The 21489-nt window shown below is 39.7% G+C and overlaps 1 protein-coding gene across 1 annotated transcript in view; it reads left to right on the top strand.

Moving 5' to 3' along the window:
- pknox2 (pbx/knotted 1 homeobox 2) overlaps positions 1–21489 on the top strand; it is a 100944-nt gene that overhangs the window by 8464 nt on the left and 70991 nt on the right. The window contains exon 2 of the mRNA XM_066651252.1: positions 9673–9754. The gene's annotated coding sequence lies outside the window, so the exon portion shown is untranslated. The remainder of the gene's footprint in view (positions 1–9672; positions 9755–21489) is intronic.

The following is a 21489-nucleotide window of genomic DNA, read 5'->3' as shown; positions in this document are numbered from 1 at the left end:
ATGTAAGGTTGTATGAAAAGACTCATACATTTCAGTCACGGTTCTTAAGGGAAGCAAATGTCCTCCTGTGTCATTGCTAAAAGTAACATTTGTGACATCTTTATTTTTCGAAGTTTTGCGTGATATTGCCATTTTTTTAAAAGTGCTCTCTATAGAATATTCTCTCAGGGATTATATCAAGGATAATCGTTTTTTTAAAGAAGAGTCCATTGCATTGTTCTTACGGGAATTAAGTGTTTAAAAGTAGCTCTTCCCTGGCACTGCTCCAGAAAACCCTTACTTTTTAAGAGAGTCGTTCTCAGGCTCTCGAACATTAATATCTTGATCGTTTTGAAATCCGTATATTTATTATCGGTGTGAAATAGAGCGTTCTTGGCTTGGTGCAGTGTGAGAATCAACTGACCACCAGGCGTCCAAAGCTCACAGCAGGATGGAAAGCATTCCTATGCTCTGGAGTATAACTTTATAATGCTGCCCTTCAGACGGCTCTGATGACAGCTAGGGGCTAAAAGTGAAAAATAAACAGCTGCAGGCCTAGACCTGGGGTAAATGTGGATGTGGACCAGTGCCATGGTCAGGGTAGGATGACATAGGGACAGAGAGAGGATACTGAGGGCCTTTTTTGCTGGCCAGCGAGCATATGATGGGCCAGGCCTGCCAGTGAAACTTTGTGTTTGACCTGGTCAACACATTTCAGTGCATCTGGAGAAGAGGGGAGAGTTAATGGTTAGGTGTTGGTGCCACTGTATATGGCCTGCACCTGCCGTTTGATTCCTCTGTTATGAGCAGGGATTAGAACTGTACCCTCTCAGTCAACAAGTCAGATAATCACTCTTAATGTTCTTGAAGATTCTGCCAATGGATTTACAGTGCCTGACTGTATTAATGTACTTACAGTATATGAATTATTATTTTAATTATTGTTATTGCATTACGTTATGGACCATGAGTTATAATCCCATTTTGGCATCAAATGTTGGTCCAAAAATTGGACTGAAATCAATTCTATTTTGAAATCAATGGTATTAATAGGGGGTTGGTCCTCCCTTCTCTGAAGTAGAAAACCATCCTATTAAACAGTTACTTACTAGACAGACGATGATTTAAGGAACACTAGGTAAGATTTTGTTTTTTGTTTCTGTAATGAACTCAGTGGGGAGGCGGAAGGAAGGGGGTGGATTCTTACCCTCCTCCAAAAGTTACATAGTGCAGTTTCTCCAGTGCTGAGTCCGGATTCGCAATGCCAGAGGCACTATTCTTCCTATTACAAGGAAGTGAACCATCACAATTCATTTGAAAGTGTATTTTTGGGTGAAAATATTACATACTGTTCCTTTAAGTCTAGTCATACATTAAACAGCATTCAGAATGCAGAGTCTTCTTTGAAAGGAAAATGTAGTTGAAGAATAATCTTCAGCACTTTCTGGGAAACTGCCACATGATGCTTTACTTCTTAGCCTAAAGCTCTGAGTATGAATGTTCTTCAGAATTTTACATGTACAGCATGGTCATGATGAATGATTTAGTTTGAAACAATGGCATTTTAATGTAAGGAAACCATGGCTTTTGGTCATCGCAGTCAGGGACAGTGTGGTGTGGTCGTGAGAAGGAGTTGCTGAAATGCTGCTGGCTCCACACTCTGGAAGTATTTATAAACAGCCATGGATATTCAATCCAGTCGATCACACCTCACCTCTCAGCTTTCAGTCTTTGCTTGCTGAAGATGCCTCGTTGCTGCTGCCAAACCACAGCTGGCCTGGGCAGCAGGGAAGGGGTTAACCTTTAACATCCTGCTCTGAAATGAGGCTGGAAAAACAGGGTGAGAGGTCAGCATGAAGTGAGACACTGCAGGGGAATTCCTCACTGTCTTCTTAGGCCTGCCATGCAGTTCTGTGGGGCCACACACAAAAATATGAGATATTATGAACATTGTGGTGGTTGCACAAGCACACACACACACACTCTCACACACACAGACACGCGTTATAATTACATAGACATTCAGACGGGTTGTCCAGGTATATGTCCACACCTGTGCAAGTGGTTTTGGTTGTTCTTTAATGTTGCCATGAGTTGGAATGTTAGCCCCTTTTGTCTCAATGTTTGGTAATTTGTGCACTGTGTTTGCATTTTTGGATCTGTGTGTGTGTGTGTGTGTTGTGCTTTGTGTAACTCCAGCCTCAGACCAATTGCATTCCAATATCAATTTTAAGGGACATAAATTTGATAACTGAGAATATTTATATCTCAATATATTTTATATTTTTATTTTATACACAGATACACCTGTGATTATTGTCATTCCTTAATTTGTTAAATTTATAACTTCTATACACAACGAATGCATACAGTGTCTTGTCTCTGTTGCTCTAACATCAGGAGATTGGAGCTTGAATCACAGCAATTATTAAATGTAAATTTGTTGGTTATCTGTACCGAAAATATATAATACCATTATTGTTTTTATTAAAAAATTTGGTTGAAATTCAAATAAAATGTGCTATTAAATCAGTTTACTATCCATAGTTACAAGGTAATTTGAAGAACGAGTGAAAGTGTGAAACACATATTGATATAAAATGCTTTGTAACAGTATATAAGCCTCAACTATATAGTGGTATATATTGTTAGGCATAATTAATATACAACACAGGTGCCTTATAATATCTGATAGGTGCTCTGATTCTCAGAGATTCGATATCAGAGTTAGTATAAAAATGAAAGGAGTTGGATCAGGGCATCCCGAAGTGTGAATGTTTATGTGTGTCAGACATGGTTATTAGAGGCTGCTGGAGCTGAGAAGAGCCTGATGAAAGCTGCATGGCTTGCTCCCCGGTGACTGTTCTCATTCCTACAGTCCCAGGACAGGAAGCTGGAGAGCAGCAGGCCTCTGAGGCCGTCTCGACTCAGGGAGAAGTGAGACTGTGCCTGGCCAAGATCCAGGACGCTCCACTGGCCCACAGAAGTGAAAGAGCATATGAGATGTGTGCTGGGGATTAGACACAGGAGAGATGGTCTTCGTGGCATCCGGCTTCAGTCTCAGCAGACTGGGCACAAAGAAAAGTACAGCAGCTCCCTCTCCTTTCTGTAATGTCCTAAAGACCACAGCGCAGGAATAGTGGCTAAAGACAATAAGGGGATTTTCATAATGATATAATGGAATGAGGATTCTATTGGGTGACAAAAACAAATAATTTGCAGGCATATTGCTAATATACATTTTTCAGGCAAAATTAGATACAGATTTATTTCAATCTTAATGTGCATCCCAAGTTATCATGCTAATGAAGAAAAGTCATTTTAGTGCCTATGATACAATGGGAAGGAGATGGTTCCACATGTTTAGATGCAGGGAAAAAGTCTTATCTTTTTTTCCACTTTGAAAGGTCTTCCATAAGTCCAGGGGAAATAAAAATTACACGGTGAAGAAGTGCACTATTTAAATGATATAAAAGGATTTGTTTCGGACAAGAGCTTGGTTCCACCTGACTCATCACTTTGCTGTGTGATATTTTTAGGGCTGAAGTACTTTTCCTGTTTGGATTTCCAGAGTTTTCTAGGCTAGAGGACAGTAGAGCCTTTCAGGGTTTAAGCAGTTATAAAGTATAACCCTCTGTAATACCGGAGGATAGCATGGGTAATGGCTAATATATACACTGTTTGCTGCTAACGCGACAGGCACACTGTGTGTATTTGAGAGTGAATGTGTTTTGGTTCATTTGCCCCGTGTTGTGTCTAGTGCAGCTGCATGTGTCAGCTGCTGCCTGCTTTAATGTGAAGTTTAAACCCTTCATGACGCCAACTAGGGTCCAGTTACACTAGTGGGAATACCTGCTATTGTGCTCCAAATCCCTCCGTAATTCTCAGGAATTCTGCCATCCTTCCCTTAAACTGGCTGCATTGTGTCTTGCTAAACTTCCACAAGCACAAAGGTTGCTCACCTTAAAGACGGTGGGTTTGTTAGTCATTTTCACCTCTAGAATACAATTTGCCTTTGCTTTGGTGTCTTTATAAAGAGCAATATAACAGTCTACACTGATCCTACATAATTATCCTGATTATTGTTTGAGACTGTAACAATTCTAGCATAATCAGGCTAGTACTGCTGATTAGCACTGTCTCGATTACTCAATTGAGCTTGTCGGTACCGCTATTAAAATAATCAATGATTAAAATTGACCTTCTTAATGAATCGACAGTGTTTTGTTGGCACGTTGCATGATAATGTATATTATGAATTCTCTTACTGATTCCTTTCACCCCTTAAAATATAAGGAGGTGTTCCCCTTTTACATTAATTACTTGTAAAAACCATTTCCTGGCTTTAGCAAATGATTTTTATCAGCCCAGCAATTGTTTTTCACTAATCATTCCATGTTAGACACTAATGTTAATATGAAAAGTGTGTTAGCCACTTTACTGTGTGTGCAGCGAAAGTTTTTCATGGTTGAGTAGAAGGTGCATTTATAGCATAGATTCCTAATTATACTACTACAATGCTAAATCATGTTGTTAAAAAAAAAAGGATATGGCATATTATGAATGGTTTTTGCCGTTGTCACGGTAACAGGAAGCTCAAAACCCTGGCAACAGCTGTTGTTATCACAGCCTTTGAACAGCTGGGGGCTATTGTTGGCAAGGCATTGTGGGCATTGACTGTGTCCGCCAGTCCGTGCCTTGCTATGGCCGAAGCAGAGATTTTTGGATTTGGTAGCTCAAGCAGTGTGTAAAGACCACTATGTGTGGAAAAGAGATAGATATGCTTGGAAAACAGAGTCACTGTTGTATAATTCCATATTAGACATAAGGAAAAATTATTCCACAGACTTTTCTCAACTTTTTGCTCAGAACCATCCAACAGCTGGAGAAAATCTTGCCAATTTATGTGGTGTAACACACTCAGAATAAACTCAATCAACAAATACGTTCTTCCAAAACAACTATAGTGAAGGTGGACAATTTTTGTTTTAGAAAATATAGGTAAATAACCCATTCAACTAAGTCATAAGTTGTTTAAAGCCACTGCGTAATTGTTTTATAATTATAGATATTTAAAATATTGTAGGTTAAAAATTTACAACATCAAAATTACCACCATGCTAATGAATTTTAACTTAAAGGAAAAAAAAGAAAAGAAACTAAACTGAGGTAAAAATGTGTCAGTGCGGCACGGTGGCACAGCATGTAGAGACCTGGAGGTTGTGGGTTTGAGTCCCGCTTCGAGTGATTGTCTATGAGGAATGTGTTCACCCAGTGTCCATGTGGGTTTCCTCCAGGTGCTCCGGTTTCCTCCCATGGTTCAAAAACACACGTTGGTAAGTTATGAGTGTGTGTGTGTGTGTATGTCACCCTATGAAGAACTGGTGCCCCCTCCAGGGTGTGTTCCTAGGCTCCGGACCCACCGCGACCCTGAATTGGATAAGACAGTGAATGAATGAATGAATGATAAAATTGTGTCCTTTCACACTCAGATACAATCTATGTCATTTGAACTTAATACATTCATTCATTGATTATCTGTAACCGCTTATCCAATTCAGGGTCGCGGTGGGTCCAGAGCCTACCTGGAATCGTTGGGTGCAAGGCGGGAATACACCCTGGAGGGGGCACCAGTCCTTCACAGACAGACACACACCTACAGACACTTTTGAGTCGTCAATCCACCTACCAACTGTGGGAGGAAATCATTTTTGGATCATATTTTGTGTGCACATTTATCTCAAAAGCAGAGAACAATGTGGAGGTGAAATTCATATGCCTTGTCCTCCTACTGATCAACAAAATGAAGAATTCTTGCACTTTTGGCAAATAGTGGATACTTTGGACACCCCTGAGCCTCAGTGAAAATTGGTAAGAATTCCTGGAAGAGGAGAACTGGACAGAGATAATGTAGGAGAAGGGTTGTGTGCTTGAAAAGTTTATATCCCTGTGATTTATATGGGGGAACCTCAAAACACTGCTTTCTTTGTATATTTGCATGCCAGGAGGGGGTAACCCACAAATCTTCTCAGCGTTTGCGTATTGCATTTTTGTGTCCTGTTACTGATAATAGTGTGTTTGTAAGATGCCCAGAATCTTCCAGTGTGGCTTTTTAATGAAGGGTAGAGAGTAAAACACACATCTTCTATATTTGCGGGTGTAGACAGTACTCCAAAAGACCCAACGTATGAAGGCAATAGTTATGTGATTTCTTGACATACTAAAATAAAGAAATGTGATTTCTAATATGGAGGCTTTAAATCAAAATTCTTTAATTAGTTTATTATTTTTTGTTTTTGAATTGTGCTGATATAAACAGTCAAATTGAATTAGCTTCTCATCTCTCTGAACAGGTATTGCTGATACATAATCCACAATACAGTACAAAATTCATAGATAAGCATCACACGTTTATTTTCTATTCACAGTGGACATTTAGTATAATTTACTCAGTATTCACAACATATTTATTAGCCCAATAAAATTCCACTCATTTCAGATCTGGAAAAAAAATCCACAGGTATTTCTCTCCGACGTTCTATTGTAAGAATGCTCAAAACTATGGTCAAAGAAGCTTTTACTGAGAAAACTAAAGGACTGAAATGATGAATATTTGAAAAACTGCCAAAGAGGCTGTGGATGTTCACAACTGACTGGCCACCCAAGAGTCCAGACCTCAGACATCACTGAATGTGTTTTTTTTTTTGTTGTTGTTTTTTTGGATAAGAAAGAAAAAATAATGCTGCAGATTTCTAAAAAAACAATGAAAGAAAGTAAAGAAGGAGTAATTAAGGCAAAATTAAAACAATGTACATATTTGATTCTTCTGTGCAATTTTGTAATTTAATAGCACATGTAGTCATCTTTGATTCAGTTCTTGTGGCTAAAAATCATCATCATCAAAAAAAAAATAAAAATAAAAACATAAAAACACAGAAATGTTCCAACACATATTTAGACACTCTTACTGAAACAAACATTGGCAAATTACCTATTAATACCATTGTTTTAAGAAGAAATGTTGAATAACCTTTAGACCATTTACTGTACCTCCCACCCCAATAAATACTTGCGTATGTCCTCATTTGTGTATGTGTGTGTGTGTGTGCGCAAAGGGCCTGTGTGTATGTGCAGGGGTCCAGCTGGACTCTGGCTGGCTGTGTGGGCAGATGTGGTGGTGTGCTGCAGCAGGAATGCTAATGCTTCCTCTGAGGTTAGCGAGGAACAACGCGATTACCCCTCCAGCCCCCAGGGGGGGGCCACTGAGCTCTCCCAGCTTTAATTCATTTTGACGTCAACAGGAAGCTGGACGATTTCTCGGAGGGAAAAGAGGTGGGCTTTGTGGGGGGGGGGGGGGGGGGGGGGGCTGTCAGCCAGAGGGGTCTGGGGGTTCTGTAGCTTAGAGAAACTGCAGGAGGGATTAGCCAGTGCTAAAATGTTTTCTTTGTAGTTTGGAAGAAACCTGAGGAAGGTCCTCCATAAACCTCCCAGCTTCACTGACCCTTAGAGGGGGGTGGGGGCTGGGTGGGCCATTATAGACGGTATTCTGCAGTACCCAGGCCATCCCTGTGTTCCCTCTTTGCCTCACACACACACAGCCCCTATTGAAGCCTTGGGCATAGACCTCACACACACACACACACACACACACATTCTTCCTTTATTTTTTGTAGGGTCATTAGCCCATGGGTAATCACAATGCATTAATGGAAGACGTTTGTGTGCCTCGCTCATTGTCTGAGCACAGTTATAATAGTTAAAAATCCAAACCTTAGAATCAGTGCAAATTATTAAACTCTTAAAATTTAAAGTTGTTTTTTAGTTACCGAAATTAAAGGGGGCTATATTCCACAATTTAACATAGTTCCCTGGAGTCTTAATTAAATGTCTGTGACATGCTTTGGTTAAAGTACTACAAGAATCAAACAACAATGAATTTTCCTCCCCATGTTCAGAGCAACTGGTTTCAGCTCCTGTTCCTTTAAAGTGTATGTAAAACCTTGAACTGAGTGGAACCATGCCTCTATGAGTGTTAAAAAATAATGCACGTAAGGGGGTGGAGACCAAGTGTATGTGAGAGCAGGGCAGTGACAGTGACACGGGGAGGTGAAGGCAGCCTTTTAAGGACCACACTTCTTAGCCTTATGCAAAATTTTAACACCTGAGTGAGAGGGGCCAAGGCCTAGGAAGCCGCTTTTCCAAAGTTCATTTGTGGTGTAGGCCACACATGTTGTTCTCCTCCAGCATGAGACGTGAGTGCCCCAGGCACCACAGGACCACAGCTCTGGCTGCAGACAGTGTATAGATGAGGAGTAGCAATCAGAGTGTGCAATGGGCCCCAGAGTCTGGAAGCAAACTCCACGCTCTCTGCTGGAGCTAACCACGCTCTCCGCTGGTGAGCTACTGCTGGGGTTAACCTTGAACTCTTTGGTTTCTGTGAAGAGACTGTGAACCAATGCAGAGCTGGGTGGAAACCCTCTACAATTATATAAGAACAAGGTGCTTGGAGGGTCTACAATCAAAAAATCACTGCCCACTTTTGACATGATGGAAGGCAAAAGCCTCACAATATTGTCATGAATTTGGCGATGGCCACTGATTCAGCTCCCTGAAATTTTCAGGGTCTCAGAGAAAAGAATGCACTTTGAACCATAAATGTCTGTTATATATCTGAAAAACAGTAGAATACACCATACAACTTCAGTCTGAATATTTTAATAACACATAATAACACAAATTTAGGGTTTGCTTACTCTTTAAATGAGAATGAGCCACAGCTGGGTTCAGCACTAGAGCCCAGGAGTGAGGAGCGTGGAGAAGCAGCTCTGGTTTTTAGTCATTTTCATGAATGTGTACAGGCAATGAACAGGTGATATTTTTCATAATATGTCCCCTTTAAAGCACATTAACTATGACATTGCAGCATGTTCACACCATCGTGATGTTATACCCAACATGAATTTCCTGTCAGTACAATAAATAAACATAGAGTTAAAATCTGTTGTTAATGACTCTGGATCACTCTCACTCTCATATTCTCAACATTCATTTAATATATCTAGTAATATGGTTTTAAAGGACCAGATCAACTTTGCTAATAATTTTATCCATGGAAATTAGCTACCAGTTAGCCTGACTGTAATAATGCTTATTAGTAACTGAACTCAAGTTTTAAGTCAGTCTCATGTCATTATTATTCCAGGGTCTTAAGCAGATTTCCTCTGTGTTAAAATGAATAGTGTTTTTGGAAATCACTGCTGTCATGCCAAGTGGTAAACAAAAATCTGTCAAATTCTCTGAATTGCGAGGTCATATACAAATGGAAATGCAAATGTTACTAGATGCACGCTGAGCACTATTTACATAATAGACTGGTAACCTCACTAAAATACCTCACTCAAATAAGTAATTGTTGTTAAATGTAGTAGTTAACTTGCTTTGGCTGTTAGCCTACAGTCTGCTGTATATAAGAGTGCCGAAATTTATTTGTAGGCTTGCTATTAGTAGACGTACTGTCATGCACCAGCATTTCTATGCACAGGTTAAAATGGCATGTACATATATCATTATTCATTCTGACGACTAAATGTTAATCCAGAAGATCCAGTGAAATGAAGAAAAATGTACATAAGACAAACCAGATTACATTCGATGTTATCTTTGTAACACCTCCATTTTCTACCTGTGTTGCAGACCGTCAGGAAACCGAGAGCAGTTTAATCGGGTGGACCTGACTGAAACATGAACATGCTGTAATGCTGAGGACAAAATAACTGTAAGTGTTTGTGGTGATATTTTTTTCCTCCTGTTTTCACATTCAAGTTTCTTGCACCCTGTTGCATAGTGCTATTAAATATATGAGAAAATCTGTTCTATTTTTTGAGGGTTTATCACATGATAAATAGTTGGCAGTGTGTATTCAGTATCACAGTCCCTCATTCCCACAGTGTCAAAGTCTTAGCATAGCCTTATTTTGTTGGCATTATATTCAGTTTTAAATCAAGTCCATGATTTTACTGTTTGTGAATATCTGAACTGGGATACAAGCTTCTAATGAACGTGTTATCTTTTACAGTACAAATTTGCTTGATCTAGTTCCAACCCTTACTTCTTTGAGGGCTTCTTTTAAGATTGTCTCACACTTGGTTAAAAATGGCTAAAAATACATGAAAGTTGGTAGTTAGTAATTAAGAAGATGCCAGTTGCATAATGCTAGCAGATGATTTTCTGTATTCATTATTTGGGATGTCACATCATATGAGAACTGTGGGTCAGTGTCCAATATAATTTACATATATATCTGTAGATGTTGCACATAAACAGTTACAAAATGCAGAATTAGCATTATAGAGGATATGATTCTTATATTATTGTGCAAATTTAATTATTAGCACCATTAGCCTAAGCTATTTTTTTGCTGCTACAAGACTCTGGATTTGTCTAGTGACATAAAAGGTCTATAATCAAGTACCTGTTCTTAGTCAATAGCTAAAGGAGAGGGTTGAATGTGTGCTGTGTTTTTGCCACTCAGCTCCAGGATCTTGGGGTAGTGGGTTCAATACTTGTCTCTGGTCACTGTCTGTGAGGAGTTTGGTGTGTTCTTTCTGTGTCTGTGTGGGTTTCCTCTGGGTGCTGTGTGAATGTGTGATGGACTGTAATAGACTGGTGCCTTGTATGGGCTTTGTGCTCAATTATTCCAGGAAGGCTTTGGACCCACTGTGACCATGATGAGAAAATTGGGGAGTGTTCAGACTTGTAATCCAGGTTCCTTGGTTCAGATCAAACAAGCAAATGATAAATTGTTACATGTTTCCTTGTTTGCTTCCAGTTCACACTGACACATTTAGAATCATATCAATGTATGTAAAAAAATATATAAATATATATATAATATAATATAAATAATATGTGACGCACGTATGACTTTTGTTTTGTGAGTCATTCATCAGAGTCGTCAGCTGGGCTTATTGCACTCATCCCGTTTATGTGTGAGGCAGTTTTACCAAGTGGAAACACAACAAGAGGTGGTAAAATAAATGAAGGTGTCAAAACAGCGGCAGAAATTCGTCCAAGGCTCGAAAGAAAGAGAGTCTACCACAGAGTGAAATCCTTAGGAGGATTGTCCTCGGTGCCTTGTTTGTTTTTAAAACACTGGCGTGAGATTATTGTTACAACTTTGGTTTGGTTTGTTTAGACACCTTTGGTCAGTGCTGCATTTACACCAGACTTCGAACTGAAACGGCCCAAGACCCATTCGAAAAGGGGCGCTCATACTTACGCTATCAAATGGTATTAATGTACTAACAGAGCAGTTTGATTTAATCAAACCAAAGCTGACATGTCTGAACACACTCTTAATTCGATTTTTTATGTGATGCATTCTTTGAAGGCACAGTGGCTTTTGTTGTTTTAAAGCGTTGAATGAATGCTGATTATACAGTCTGTAATGGGTGAATGGCAAAATAATAATCACTTAGCTATTGTTTACAAAGGATTTTAGAGTGTTCTTGCCTCTGTATTTAACTCAAAAGTGTTGATGGTGTTTGGAGGAAGTTGGATGATTTCTGAGGTCTCTACCCTGAGATATGAAACATAGCTGAAGACTGCAATCCTACCATTTTAATATCTCTCCTCCAGCTCTTCCTTGCTGGTTTAGTAGCAATTGGGCCTTGATAGATGAATGGCAAATTTCAGCTGGAGCACTTGCTGTTCTTTTCCAATCACTCCAGCTGCGTTGCTTAAGCGTTTATTTCCTGAGTTTAATAGCACTTTTTTGGTCGTGTCCTTATAGAATGCAAATTCGTTCAAAAACACAATTTGGTGCCTTTAATGGTTCGACGGCTCGGGATGCAATTGCCTGAGCCGTGGATGAGTGAGAGAGGGCAAGGTTGGGGGTGTGAAAATGTCTGTGAATGTGTGTGAGTGTGCAGCGATGGCAGAATGAAGCAAGGTTAACTCTCAGCTTTTTAAAGGGGGTAAAAGACAGGCAAGGCTCTTTAATTGAGTGTGAAAGCAGCTGGGTGTTGGGAGCCATTTCCCCCCCTCCGCAAGCTCGACGAGTGACTGTCTCAATATCCTCTCGGCTCTAATCGCTCGCTCAGCGCCCTCCACCCCCGTCTCTCCCTCCCTCTCACCCTCTCTCCCTCACTCCCTCGCTCCCTCTCTCTCTCTCTTTCCCTCTCTCTCCCCGAGCCCTGCGCCCTGCCGAGGATTGTTTTACGCTTAATTTTGTTAAACCTAACGAGATTTTGCTAATTAAATCTCCCCCTGGCTGGAAATCTCTCGCTCCTGTCGGGAGAAGTGATTGTTTGTAGATCTTTTTAGACAAATAAACATTTTCAGTGAGAAGGCGTGGAGTGAAAGGAACACTTCCCGCTTTCCATTTTTCTTGCTGGAATCAGATAGAGGCCTGATACACTCGTGTTCGCTTACAAGGTCCTGAGATAAGCCTCTGTTATGAGTATTTTTTTTAACACTTATAAGATGTGGGATGATTTCCCACTGCTTCATCATAGAGGTTTTAAATGAACATGTAGTTTAACAGGGAGGCTGTAAACATTATTATTAAACCACCCTTGTGGTCAGGTTGGTTTAAAAGCATTGCTGGATGCCAGTAATTCAGCCTTGTGCGATTTAATCTTTGTATGATATGATGGCATTATACAATGTATTATGATTTGGTTGTGATAATAAATTGCATTTTATTGCATTAATTTAAATAAATGTATCTAGATTGTTAACAGTTGTCAGTTGTTGCCAAGCAATATAATAATATTATATAATAACCAAAATAATAAAATGAAAATAATCATAATTTGTAGATGTGGAGCTCCTACCAACTCACAAACTGTGAAATATAACAACCCAGTCTGTTTTTTTTGTGGTGTGCCAAGTCTGAAATCTTGGGATAAAACAAGCCATTGTGATTTTTGTGCTGTGTCATATGTAGATAGCAGATTTAGGTTTGCCCCACCTCCTTATTTGAGTTTCTCCAATCACAGTGCTGGACCTGTGTTTATACAAAGACAAGGTTAAACAGAGCAAAACAAACACATCAAATCTAGAGAAATACGAATAGTGAAAAGTGTAGCAAAAACAAGTATGGCTGAAAACAGAGGACTAAGCAAAAAAGAGCTTCCGTTCCACATCCTTAATCCTGGGTGCCTCATGCTTAATTCAGCTGTAGCTCATTCTCATTTAAAGGAACAGGAGCTGAAAGCAGTCATTCTGAGCATAGCTGTTTAAACAGAGTAAGAATGGTGCTGTGGTGTCTGGTTGAGATGTATAATTGACACCTCAGGACTCTGTTCACTTAGGCAGAGGGGGTTGAATATGTCCCATTTACTTTGAATTTAAATGGTATATGTAGTCATGTTTGTGTATTGAATAATGCTTCAAACTTTGCTCAGCCAACCAACTTTTTCAAGTTTATGAATATTTATGGGCAGATTTGTTCCGATACTGCCATCAGGTTCTTGGTAGAAATTTTAGTCCCAGTTAAAAGAATAGCTTGAGTACACATTCTGACTGAGAAAACATAAAAGAAAAGCTAGTAGCCATGAATAGTGTGGTATAATTTGCATGGTGCTAACAGTTGTCATTGTATTTTGAGTTAATGATAGCAACATTAGCTTTTTAATTATTTTTAAAAATTGTATTTGATTCAAATTAATTGGCATAAGATATATCTTGTGCTATTTTTAAGTCAATATTCAAATCTTGTGTCCCCTCCAGGGTGTATTCCCGCCTTGCGCCCGATGATTCCAGGTAGGCTCTGAACCCCCCGCGACCCTAAAATTGGATAAGCGGTTACAGATAATGGATGGATGGATGGATTCAAATCTTGTTTCACTTATTCTGTTAGCAAACATCTTGAATTTGGATGATATAAAGTGGATAAATTTAACTTGCTTACTTACACATTTGCCGCTTTTTATGGCAGGTGTCAATAACATTAGCATTTACTAGCATGCATTATATACGAAAATCTGTCATCATGTGTTTGAAAGAAAAAGAGGAAGCAATGGCTCAGAAATATTGTTAATGTGAAAAAATGACAATTGCCAGCTAGTGAATGTCTTTGTTGTTCCAGAGAGAACTGAGATTGCGGTCCCTTGGTGAAGAGGCCATATTGTCATTTATATAAGGCATACACAAGGTGTATGAATATGTATGGGTGTAGCTTAGTTTGTGTGTGTTGTGTTTTGTTGTGTGTGTGTGTGTGTGTTTGGGGGAAGTGGTGCTGGGTGGGACTGCTCCATTGAGCTCTCCCAATGAGAGGCCTTGAAAGCATTGTTGACTGCAGGCAGTGGTCTGCTATTGTGGATGCCCCTTGGGACACTGTTATTGTGGGACTCAACCTTATGTTTCCCGTTTGGACTAAGGATAGCTGGTGCCAAGGCTCTTTCTCTCTCTCTCTCTCTCTCTCTCTCTCTCTCTTCCTTCACTTTCTCAATCACACACTAACAAAACCACCCTCCACTAATCCTACTCTGCAACACACACAAACTCACTCATACTCCCATAAACACTCATTCAAACATGCACAGCCCCTGGCAGTGTTGTTGCTTAGTAGTGGACTGTTGGGCACTATGCCCAGTCTCTTGTGAAAGGTTCCCTCTGATTCTGCCCCCTCTGATCAGGTTTCTGCCACCTGTTGCCCCACGCCGGGAGGGCTGTAAGTCCACAGAGATGTCATGGCATCTGGCACCATTACATTGCACACTAACACTCCAAATATCACTCGGGACCCTCTATTCAAATTGCAGCATTCATAAGGCATGTACAGAGATCCACACATTTGTTATTTGCCATTAAAGTGCTCAGAGCTGTCCCTCTGCCTTTTATTTTTATATTTCTAGTTTATATTTCTGCTAAACCACTGTCTTCATTGCTAGAAAATCAGCATTCATTAGGGTCTGGATGCTCAGCCTGACTGATCATGTTAGCTGACCAACTGAACAAAGACCAGCCCATCATAAACTAGTTTAGATTAGCTTAGACCAGCTTAGAGTAATATTTCAGGAGGGCTAAGAAAGAAGCAATACATACTGCAAAGTCAGCAAAGACATCAGTGTTTAAAGTGTTTCAGCCAAGACATCAGTGTTTCTTCATTTTAGCCTGGTAGTCATGAGGCTAAAGTAGCAACTAAGTGATATTAGCTTATGCTTTTATAAACAATTAGCACTGTGCTAATAGCATGCCTAAATCTTAATGCCCTAAGTAAATTTGAGTTGTAAAATATTGGACTTGCATGTATCTAATACTGTTTAAGTTATGATTATCTATTAAAGAGTCAAAGGTAAGTTAGCTAAAAGCAGTGGGAGCTGTCATTTTGAAACATTGAACTTTGACATATTGTTACATATAAAAGATAGCTATAAAATGGCTGCTAGTTCTGTATACTAACATACTTCTTTTCAAGTTTATAAATTCAACTCAGAAACCATAATAGCAGGTCTGTTTGAGATTATTCAGCATAGTTTGTGACAATTGTCTGTTCATTTAGGCATACAGTTAAAATGGTACTAATTTATATGTTTACGTAACTTGTTGGCTGCTTCACCCAAACGTAAAATACAAATTTGAAGTACTATGTGTTTGACCACCAGACTAATTTTGAGGTAAAATGGGAAAATAAAGAAATTCTGGACATAAAAAATCACCAGGATTGATTTATCTTCTGTAAGTTGTAGATTATCTGTTTTACTGAACGTCTCTATCACATCTGAATGCATTATTTCATATGACCTCAGCCCTGACAATACATTGACCTGGGCACTCTTCCATATGAATCTCTGCCATTGTCATCTCCATCCTCATCCTCACCATGATCATCATCTGTGCCCCCACCTGGGCTTTCACCTTTTTGTCAGTACCTCACCACGCACGATTAAAATTATGTTGATTTAGCTTAGTAGCCCCCATGCCCCCCTTCTCGATGGAAGCTTATTAGTTTGAATTTTTTTTTTTTTTTGTATTATTTATTCCCATTTTCTCAGGGTCCCTGTTGGCATTTCCAATTACTCTCGCCGTTCGGCTGTAATTGCCTCGGCGCTAATGGCCGCCAGACAATCGTGCTAAATGAGGTGAAGGCGCGAGGCAGCGAGCTCGACTTCATTAAGAGCTAATGGGATTTTATTGGGGGGACTGAGGACCCGGCTCATCAGAAAGGAGAGTTGGAGGAAAAACGGAACAGATGGAGCAGAAGAGGCAGCGAGAGCTCTATAGGCTGCTGCTGCTGCTGCCACTGCTGCTCTTTTCAAGTTCCTACAGCCCCAACTGTTTCCACCTATAAGTGCACAGATGTATATATCCACATACAGAGATGTTAAAGTAGATAATGGACACAGTGATTACATCAGGATGTCGACTGGATAATGATGTAAGAGTGACTTACATTCATATTTTTACCGTAGGCCTAATAAATAAATAAATACACTTGAACTTTAAAAGTTTTTTTTTTGTTGTTGAGACTGAGTCTGTGTGCAATTGGGAACAAGAAAGCAAGAAAGCAAGAAAGGTAATCAGCCCTCTCGAAAACTTCAGCCCTGTATGTCAATAGCTGCATACAGTGACCTGAAAAGTAATTTAATTGTTGATTACAGTGGTTTATGTAACAGATAGTCAGCTAAATTTATTTAATCGTGACAAGCCTTACAAAATGTTTTCTTCATTCCACAACATGAGTGAAGGAGTTTCACTGGTGCTTTCAATATGATGACTTGCTCTATGCGTCTGTTTCTTCTACTTAAGCATCTGTAACATTAACTTCCGGTACTCATGTATTCATTACTGCCGTGTTTGTGTTGCTTTGTTCTCTTTCTCTGCTGTACATGTCCTTATAATATATGTTAGAGAGAGAGAGAATTACTTTTCTGCTCTTGTGTTTGCACATATATACTCGTTCATGTTGTGTTGCTTTGTGTTGCGCCATAGTCCTGTAGCATTGTTTTTTCTCTTCGATTCTGAATGGATGAAACATGATAAAGCCTCTTGACTCGACTCTTGGAAGATATGTGTGTAATAGATCAATTATATTGTGGTGCTTACAGCCCTCTCAGAGTTTGTCATGAAGCAGTTGGAGAGGATTCTCATCAAAACCCAGCCACAACTGTAAAACATAAAGCATTTACCTGTCGGTGTGTCTGCAGAAATACTTCCATGGCCCTCTATTTTGCTATGTAGCTACTGTATACAAAGATAGATGGAAAGAGAAAGAGAGAAAGAGAGCATTTTACAAGAGTGCTGTTTTGCCAGACAAATAACCGTAGACATCCCTGAAATAGTATCACAGCGGCTAATTCGACCCTTAGAAGCTGTAGGGTTCTCAGTCTATAATCAAAGCATATCAAATTAGAACCTAATAACCAGGGCTGAACAATAATTCAGCATCAATATACAGGGGTTGGACAATGAAACTGAAACACCTGGTTTTAGACCACAATAATTTATTAGTATGATGTAGGGCCTCCTTTTGCGGCCAATACAGCATCAATTCGTCTAGGGAATGACATATACAAGTCCTGCACAGTGGTTGGAGGGATTTTAAGCCATTCTTCTTGCAGGATAGTGGCCAGGTCACTACGTGATGCTGGTGGAGGAAAACATTTCCTGATTCGCTCCTCCAAAACACCCCAAAGTGGCTCAAAACAATTTTGATCTTGTGACTGTGCAGGCCATGGGAGATGTTCAACTTCACTTTAACGTTCATCAAACCAGTCTTTCACCAGTCTTGCTGTGTGTATTGGTGCATTGTCGTCCTGATACACAGCACCGCCTTCAGGATACAATGTTTGAACCATTGGATGCACATGGTCCTCCAGAATGGTTCGGTAGGCCTTGGCAGTGACATGCCCATCTAGCACAAGTATTGGGCCAAAGGAATGCCATGATATGGCAGCCCAAACCATCACTGATCCACCCCCATGCTTCACTCTGGGCATGCAACAGTCTGGGTGGTATGCTTCTTTGGGCCTTCTCCACACCGTAACTTTGGGGAAAACAGTAAAGGTGGACTCATCAGAGAACAATACATATTTCACATTGTCCACAGCCCAAGATTTGCGCTCCTTGCACCATTGAAACCGATGTTTGGCATTGGCATGAGTGACCAAAGGTTTGCGCCCAGCAAGACGTGCACCAACAATTTGTCCTCTTTTGAACTCTGGTATGTCACCCATAATGTTGTGTGCATTGCAATATTTTGAGCAAAACTGTGCTCTTTCCCTCTGCTAATTGAACCTTCACACTCTGCTCTTACTGGTGCAATGTGCAATTAATGAAGATTGGCCACCAGGCTGGTCCAATTTAGCCATGAAACCTCCCACACTAAAATGACAGGTGTTTCAGTTTCATTGTCCAACCCCTGTATATGGCAATATAAAATGTTTCAGCATCAAGTTTATGATTATAAATCATATTTTTATTATTTCATTATACATAATTTACAGCGTCTGTCACTGACTTATGTCCATTACAATGCACTGCCATCAGTTCATTGCACTCAGTTTTAAAGTTATTTTAAAAATATTAATATAGACATAGCCAAGGTTTATTTTTGACGGTGATGTCATGTTTCTTGTTTGTTCTTGGTAGTTTTTGTAGCTTTTATTTTGCTAATATCAGTATCAGTATCAGTATCAGTTATAGCATATCAACTGAAATGAAGAAATAAATGTTATATATGTTACATAAATGTTGGCCATATAGTCCAGCCCTAGGAATAAGTACATCTAAATATTCCATTAATATCCCAGCAAAGATCATAACACTCCATATATATGGGTCAATGATTGTTTTAAGACACTTGCCAGCCTGTTATGAACTTACGGTTTTTGTGATGTCACAGAGCTCACAAACCAATTTACATATTTTCATGTACTCAGCTTACAGCAGTTCAACCTGAACATTAGGGTTAAAATTATAAAAAAAAAAATTAAAAGTTTTCATATTGTCAGAACAGAATTCGTTTACATTTATCAGCCTTAAAGGCACAGTAAAAAAAAAAATGCCTGTTTAACCTAAAGAGATAAAGAAATGTTGCAGTATGTTCACACAAAAACGGATTATTGCTGCTTTTTTCACAGAAGCCCCCACATACATATCCTATACAGTTCTCAGTGGGAGCAAATCAATAAGAATTATGGCAGATATTAGTATTATTATACATCATATTTGTAGGGAGGAGTTGTTTAAAGACCAGAAATAGATATGTTGTGATGTACATTGACATGACCTGGACACCTCGGTCTGCTAGTGAGAAGCAATGATTGCTGAAGATAAATAAAGCTGCAGGCATGGTCAGTGTCGGGGTTTAGGGATCACTCTTCTGCTGCTGCTGCTGTTAGACTGATGTGAAAACAGCTGTACAACTGAGCTCATGGAATTGATCAATAAATAGCCATCACACGCAACATAAGACCACAGCGTCCATCAGGCACCGGACAGAGAATGAAAGTAAGCCCTGTCCAGCCAGAGGATCATCTAGAACACTGAAGAATAACATGTTAGATAGAGCATTGGCTTGTAATCGCGTTAACTCCTAGGTAGGAGAAGGAAAATCACCACTTTGATTAGATAAGAGCCACAGCTCGGAGCGATCACGTCAAAACCTCAGTGGGTGACATTGCACAGGAAGCTCAATGTCAAAAATACAGCAGAGTCCTATCAGCATGCTGCTGTTATTTTTTTATTTATGGTAGACTGAAAAAACTAAACAAGAAAGCTTTGAAAAAAACAAAAGGTGAACAGTCATGATATAAATAATGGAGTTATTATTATTGTCAGGTACAAATGATATAGCAGCAGAAACATTTAATTCATTCATTCATTATCTTTAACCACTTATCCAGTTCAGGGTTGTGGTGGGTCCAGAGCCTACCTGAAATCACTGGGCGCAAGGTGGGAACACACCCCAGGGGGGCCACCAGTCCTCCACAGGGTAACACACATTCACACTTTTAAGTCACCAATCCACCTACCAACATGTGTTTTTGGACTGTGGGAGGAAACCGGAGCACCCGGAGGAACCCCACATGGACACGGGGTGAACACACCAACTCCTCACAGACAGTCACCCGGAGCGGGAATCAAACCCACAACCTCCAGGTCCCTGGAGCTGTGTGACTGCGACTCTACCTGCTGCGCCACCGTGCATGATTGGGGAGTATTACATTTTATCATATGGTCATAATATTGCTGTATATCATAATGTGGACCAAATTTATATCACACAATTTAGTTTTTCCCCTCTCTTCACCAAACAGTGGCGACAGAGGTGTCCCAAACAACATTTTAACTTAGAAATAGTATTAGAGGTACATTAGAATATTATTCATTAGTGTAGTATGTGAAATAAGAAGTGTGTGGTTTGTGATGCAGCCATAATATTTGTGCTGTGGGTGTATAATAAAGAGAATATAAAGAATGTAATAAAGATAATATAATTTTTGTGAATTAATACAAAGAGAGGGTACTTCAGTTGGGATGTTCTTGATCTGAAGGAATGACATTCACTGTTTACTAAATAGAAATAAAACAAAAATGATTAACTTTCTGAAAATACATTTTGAAGATGAAAGGTTTGATCCAACAATTAGTTTAATCTTAAGACTTTTTATTTGACTATTTCTTCCAGTATTAGTGGGTGGAGCCGAAATGCAGTTAACTGAATAATATCATAATTATGTTATTAAGATGTTGTTTTTTTGTGACCTCACAAGATCAACCAGTTGAAAACAGGTGTAAATGGACTTTAAAGACATGGGAGTGATAAAACTCCAGTAGCACTGCTGTGTCTAATCCACTCATACCAGCACAACACACACTAACACACAAGCACCACATCAGTTTCACTTCAGCACTGGGAATGATCCAACTTCCAAGTCATATCTGCTCTGTCATGGTCCTGTCGGGGTCCTGACAACTGAAGACCAGGGTGAAAGTGGGCAAACAAATAACGCAGAGTGACAGATGGACTTCAGTCTGTTTCTGTAGAAACACAAAGTGCTGTATGGAAAGTGGAGCTGAGGGAATAGAGAGTGAGTGCAGAAACAAGGAGGTGATCATAATATTATGGCTGATCTGTGTTTACCAATGTGGGGCCTAGGCTAATGCTTCATGTTATTGCGCTGTGTCAGCTTGTCTCTTTGCATTTGTTGAATCAGAGATTAATGAGAAAAGGGAGGGAGCTTTGAGGAGCTACTGAAGGCTACAGTGGAGTGCCCTCAGCCCTGCACTAGACTGAATGGGGGAGTAAGTAAATGAGTTAGTGGAGAGCTGTATTAGCCAGTGTATAGGAGACTGAATGGGTGAGAGCTAGAGAGAGTTAAAGAGGAATTGGTGATGTGTTTGAAGAGTCTGGCATTTGAGCTTTATGCTGATGGTAACAGCTGTAACGTAGTAAATGAAGGGATGAGTATGTCTGTGTGCATATCAGAGACATTATCAGAACAGTCCAAAATTGACATGCTGGAATATGAATAGAAAAGCTGGCAGTGCTCAACACCG

The sequence above is a fragment of the Hoplias malabaricus genome, chromosome 18 (genome assembly GCF_029633855.1).
Source record: "Hoplias malabaricus isolate fHopMal1 chromosome 18, fHopMal1.hap1, whole genome shotgun sequence".
NCBI classification, from domain to species: domain Eukaryota; kingdom Metazoa; phylum Chordata; class Actinopteri; order Characiformes; family Erythrinidae; genus Hoplias; species Hoplias malabaricus.
This window is presented reverse-complemented; position numbering and strand designations above follow the sequence as displayed.